This window comes from Tupaia chinensis, unplaced genomic scaffold, assembly GCF_000334495.1.
Source record: "Tupaia chinensis unplaced genomic scaffold, TupChi_1.0 Scaffold142527_1, whole genome shotgun sequence".
Taxonomy (NCBI): domain Eukaryota; kingdom Metazoa; phylum Chordata; class Mammalia; order Scandentia; family Tupaiidae; genus Tupaia; species Tupaia belangeri.
Genome location: NW_006202376.1, coordinates 168,866 through 175,393, shown reverse-complemented (window position 1 = coordinate 175,393; position 6,528 = coordinate 168,866). Strand labels below are relative to the sequence as shown.

Here is a 6,528-nt window from a genome sequence, read left to right as displayed (position 1 = left end):
TACCTTTTTCTATCTTCCTCTTGGGAAATATTTTTTTTAAACTTTTTTTTAAAGGGGAATGTCAGGTGGTGCAGTGCAATTCACTGCTTGAGTGATGCTCCCTCCATACGGAAGCTCACTGGCAGAGCTCCTCAGTGATTTGTACATGCCAGGCGAGCACGCCAATGATCCTGACTGGCAGAAAAGACTGGCGGGAGGGGAAGAAAGGGATGATCATGAAATAAGTTTGTCTCTGTTACTTTTCTTTTGTTTTGATTTTTAGTTTTGCTCTGGGGCACATACCCTCACTGGAGAAACAAAGAGAAAGTAAGAAATCCCCCTCTCTCCCAAGGGGGATGGCCACACTGAAATCCTTTCTTCTCCATTCTCCTCCTGGGACTTTGGGTATATACATTTATGCTTGATGGGATTTTTGAGATGCTAGATCTGGAATTCCTACTGTGGTTGGCCATGTGGGAATCCACTGCCTTAATCACTAAGCCACCTACTAGCCCTGTGACCTAAAATTTAAAGACATCTTTTATTTTACCAAAACTTAAATCAAAATTGATGTCATGACCATCAGTTGTATGTTCATAATGATACGTACTATACAAAATGTACATCATTAGAGAGAAAGTTTGTATGAAAGAGAAAATTCTATATTTTTAAGAAGTTTTTGCTATAGGGTGCGTGCACTCGCCAGACAGACAGAGAGATAAAGAGAGACAGAAAGCGAGAAATCATCCCCCTCCCGCCCCAGAAAGGGGATGGCCATGCCACAGTCCCTTCTCCTCCATTCTCCTCTTGGGATCTTGGGCATGCACGCACACGCACCCGGCGTGAGTTTTAAGCCACCGGGTCTGGGACGCGAACTGCGGTAGACTACATGGGAGTCCAGCGACATAGTCATTACACTAACTGCTGGTCCCCTGAAAGAGAAAATTTTATAATAAACAAATTTAAGGGTCAGAAAATAGTGTGACGGATAATGTGCTGGATTCCCATGTGGTTGACAAGAGTTCAAGTCCCAGATTCGGACGCTTGAAACTAAGGTCAGGCACGTGTGTGTGCATGCCTAAAATCCTGAAATGAGCATGGAAGAGAAGGGATTCTGGCCTGACCTTTCACCCAAGAGGGCGATTTCTCACTTTCTGTCTCTATCTCTTCAGTAAGCACACATGCCCTATAGCAAAAATCTCTAATTAAATAAATAAAACAATTTAAATATATTGATGTCTGTGGTCTAAATATTGTATTCGCCCAAATTCATTGGTTGAAACCTAATCCTCCATGTGATTTATTAAGAGGTGAAGACTTGGGAAGTGACAAGGTCAAGGAGGCAGAGTCTCCATTAATGGGATTAGGGTCCTTATAAGAGTTTAAAGGAGTTTTTTGTCCTTTCTGTTATGTGGAGAAAAAAAGAAAATGCTGTCCCTGAGAACAAATGGGTCTTCCCAAGGTGCTGAATCTGCAGGTACCTTGATCTTAGACTTCGAGACATCAGAACTACGAGAAATAAATGTTTGCCTTTTAGAAGTCGCCCAGGTTATTGGGTTGTCAGAAAAGTCATGGCATATTTTATCTATGTTTTTCTATTAAAACATGTGTCATGACTTTCCCAACAACCCAATATATAATAACAACGTGAGCAGACTAAAACGTTGATCAAATTTATAAAAGATTAACACATTTTCAAATGTACTTCATTTCTTTTGAACTTCATGTTTTCTTTTTATTTATTTATTTATTTATGTGTCATAAGGCATGTGTGCTTGCAGAAGACAGACAGAAAGAGTGAGAAGAAAATTGAGAAATCACCCCCCAAGGCGGATGGTGATGCTGTGATCCTTTATTCTCCAGTCTCCTCCTAGATTTTGGGGCATGCACACACATGGACCCAATCTGATTTTTCAAGCCAAAGTTGACCATCTTAACCAGAATCTTAGCCACCACACCTCTGCTGGTATTTTCAATTTTTTTTTAAGCCAGATTGCATGCACACACCCCAGACAGAGACAGGAAGGGGAAAGGAGAAAGCACCCCTTAAGAGAGCCGGGTCATGCAACAATTATTTTCCCATCAATTCTCCATCATGTAAGAATCCTGGTCACATGCAAAGTTGCTTGGAGTATTTTCAAACCAACAAGACCAGGACTAAAATTATGGTCCAGCTTTTTCTGCACAGCAAATAACTATTGCATTATGGGGCAGCCCCCTCAATTTTAATGTCTGTACAATTACTTTCATAAAATTCATTTAATAATTTATCTGTAGATGTGTCAGTGATATACATTGATAGGTAAACATAAATGTTATAATTATACACACTTTTATCTATTATAATTCTGGGAATGTTGGAATGACTGTCAATTCTAAAACAATCAAAATATAGAGATGTTCCCTAAGTCATTTTCTGATTCGTGGAAATTAGAAACTCTGTCCTCTACATCATTATATATCATGTTTCTTTGAGGGAAAACAAAGGTTCCTTTTTTTTTTTTGGAGAGGTTTTTGCTATAGGGTGGGTGGGCTCGCCAGACAGACAGAGAGAGACAGAGAGGCAGAAAGCGAGAAATCACCCCCCGGGGGGATGGTCACGCCGCAATCCCTTCTTCTCCATTCTCCTCTCGGGATCTTGGGCACACATGCACACGCACCCGGCGTGAGTTTAAGCCACCAGGTCCGGAACTCGAACCGCGGTCAACTACGTGGGAGTCCAGCAACATAGCCATTATGCTAACTGCTGGTCCCTCTATCACATTCTTTTTTAAAGAATATGTCGTGATTGTTCATTTAAAATGAGAAAATGTCACAGGTTGGCAAAAGAAGCAGCCTCCTAGAGCAGGAAGAAGCTGACACACATGTGCGAAGAAGCCGTGACAGGCAGCAGTCACTTTGGAAACTTTTATTTCTGCTTTGATTCTGCTAGTTAATACTTTTTCAAGATTTTTTGCATCTGCATAAGAAAACCAAGAGAAAGGTCTTTTCTTATTATAAGGAGAGGAGCTATCTGTATGATGGGCAATTGAGATCCATGTTAAACTTTAAGGTCTCTTACAAAGAAAGATGGATAATTATTTCTATATTATTAAGTTAAAGCTTCTATTGACATAATATTTTAAGTTCTCTAGAATAACATTTTGAGTTTAGTTTTAAAATTATGTTTTTAAACTGTTATGTAAGCAACATATTATTTTGGCTTGCTGAAACTTCACACTTTATTTATTTATTTATTTTGGGTGGGGAAGTGTTTTTGTTTTTTTTTCTTTCTTTTTTGTTTTTAATAGGGTACGTGAGCTTGCCATAAAGACAGGGAGAGGCAAAGAGCCAGAAAGTGAGAAATCACCCCCAGGTAGGATGGCCATGCCGTAATCCCTTCTCCTCCATTCTCCTCTTGGGATCTTGGGGCACACATGCACACGCGCCCAAGTGTGAATTTAAGCCACCGGGTCCGGGACGCGAACTGCGGTCGACTACATGGGAGTCCAGCTACATAGCCATTACGCTAACTGCTGGTCCTCCCACACTATTTTATTTTTTAGCAGTTACCTAAGGACTTTCAAATTATTTCAGTTTGCATTCTGTCTCTTCTTTCACTTGAAGTTCAACATTAAAAAGATATGAGGATGTTCTGTAGCTTGGAAAACTATGCTTCTAGAAGGTGGCTGGTGCCTGAGGCAGGGAGGAGGGTCTGGGTCCAGTCTGAACCATGGCAGAGTCCATAGAGTTTCTGCTGCCCTCCAGCCCCTAGTCCTCACTCGACCCAGGCACTATCCTGGGTTTGTGGCTTCATATAGGCAAGTTGGAGGAGGTGGAGCTGCAGATCCAGAATGTAGCACTTTCATTAACAAGGCTCCTTGAAACCACCTCTGAAGTATCAGCTCAAGTAGAAGAACCTGCCTTTAAGTATACAGAAAATTCACGCTTCTTCCGAACTTGGCAAGACATCCCAAAGAAGGCTCGGATTCTGTGAAACCTGGCGACTGACGCGGTGCCCAGCCATTTAAATGACTGTGCAAGAATTCAACTACTTCACATGTGATATTTGCACGTGCACTGCATGTATAGGGTGATGTCTGCCAGCAGTTCTGTAAACTCAAAATGAAGTTCACTTAGTTTTCTTGACCTTTGTGAAAGCAGAATACCAGTTATTTTTGATAGTAGCCAGTGTTTACCTTTAAATAGTTTCTGCTCTTTAAACTTGTGCACTTCTTTATGGAAGTTAACTTTATCAGTAGATAATATTATCAGTACCACAGTGTGACCAGCAGCAAACTAGGTAGACGATGAGATTTTTTAAAAAATATGTTAATTTAAAATTTTTATTTGTTTAAAAAAATTACCTTTAGTCATTGTACATCTTTTTCTCAGCAGCAGATGACAAAGTGGTGGCAGAATTTGAAGTTGTGCTTCATTTTGTAGACCAAGAAAAATAACTCAATGAAGGTCACCATTTAATGGTAAATCCAGCTCTATTAGGCTAGGTTCTCTAGGTCCAAGAGAGTTAGACTTACCTTTACTTACCTTTAAACCAACACTCACAACACTTACTAAATGCTGAGTAAGAGTTGAGAAATTAAAAAAAATATAATAATTTATCATGAATACTATAATTGTTTCTCTACAAAAAGTAGAAATCAGAACTTCATTGAAATGAAGTAAAAGGTTCTTACATTTGAATTTAAATGATAGTTCTTAAAAATGTATAATAAAAACATTTTTGCCTATGATTTTTTTTTTCCCTTTTTCTAGAGGATCTATGGGCTGCCAGAGACACAAAGAGAGAGGAGACAGTTCCCTCATGGAGAGTGGTCACATACAATTCTTTCTCTTCTATCTCTTCCTCCATTTCACATTTTGAGCACATGCACTCTGGGATTGACCATGTGGGATCTGGCTGCCTTATCTACTGGGCCTCTGAGCTGGCCCTCTGATGCTGTTTTAAAAAGCCTTACGAAAACGGGACCAGCAAGTGGTTGAGGTGCTGGACTTCCACATGGTCAACTACAGATCGAGTCCTGGGCCTGGTGTCTTGAAAATCATGTCTAGGACATGTAGTACATGTGCCCCAAATCCAGGAGGAGAATGGAAGAGACAAGATTGCAGTATGTCCATCCCCCTTAGGGCTAATTTCTCACTTTCTCCTTCTCTGTGTCTCTATATCTGGTGAGCAGATACACCCTACGCAAAACTTAAAAAAAAAAAAAAAAAAAAGCCTTCACGAAGTGAAAGCCTAGAAAGAATGTACATTTCCCCCAATGTTTTCTATAGTTAACTTATTTACAGTTAATAGTTCTTCTATTTGATACTTTTATGTGCTTGATTGCTGACTTTGAAGAACTTTATCAGATTTATGCATCTGTGCTATTCCTTTGGAACTTTGCAGATTGTTAATGTAATAATTGTAAAGAAGCTCCCTTGTTTCCAACACATCATATTTAAATGATGTCATGGTTTCATGTGGTTTGACCTTGGTGACAATGTCCTATTTTACTTGCTCTGCTTCTTAGGTGAACGACTAAGTCAACTTCTTTCCTACTACGTGAAACTTCTAGACACCTTTGATATGGACTTAAGTCTTCATAGACATGGAGATAGGTGCAGAACTGTATTCTAAAGCCCCACAAGGGCCTATGAAATGGACAGACCAAAAGGAAGACAATAGTCTTGTTAGTGTATCAGCTCATAGTTCCTTATTCGTTTTTAAAAGTCCATGTATATGGTGTGAGTTCTATACCAAAGAGATGCTTCTTTTAGTATTAGAAAAATATTTTTCTTGAGTGTCCTAAAAATAGCAGTTTTCAAAATTTGTAAAAATAAATGCTTATTAATGGCAAAAAAGAGAAAACTACATTTGTTTACCTCATTGTGCATCTCAAATGTAAAAAATATTTAATGTACTTTTATTCCATTAATGTTTGCATTTTATTAGACATTATCTTTTCATATGATGGATAACCTGGAGTCCTCCAAAGAATTAAATTTCTATAGAAAATAATGAAATATTAAGGGTACATTGATTCTTTTTTGCTTTTAGATTCCCTTGGTGACAAAGTCTGAAGGCCTTATGTTCTATCTTGATAAAGTAGAACTCAAATTCCATCATTTTGAGTGACATAAAAAACATTGAAAAGATTGGAAATTTGATAAGGGTAAAATAAAATATGAGTCCTGGCAGCTTTTCATTATTATGAAATTGACATCAAGAAGATTAATGCTTTTAGGTATTATTTTATTTATGTCAATTATATTTATGGCTATGAGTCCATACTAATGTATCTATTTTGTTGAGCTTTTTATGAAAATTTGCTAAACTACTCAGCATATCTCTATTAATTTTAACTAATTATTTAGATGCTTAAAGGGGTGATAATTTTCAGCCAACTCTTATGTTTTCCCCTTAAATTTGATTACAAAGGTAGCAACTAGACTTCATGACACTGTTTCCATATGTCATATGCCAGTAAATTTTCTGTTTCCTCTATTTAAGTTTTATAATGCTGTGAGGTAGGGACTTTCATGATTTGTACTTTACAGATGGTAAAT

At 38.2% G+C, this 6,528-nt stretch overlaps 1 pseudogene; it reads left to right on the top strand.

The window, feature by feature from the left end:
* Nucleotides 1-3,969, top strand: part of LOC114005123 (renal cancer differentiation gene 1 protein pseudogene) — a 12,381-nt pseudogene extending 8,412 nt beyond the window's left edge.
* The last annotated feature ends 2,559 nt before the right edge of the window (nucleotides 3,970-6,528 follow it).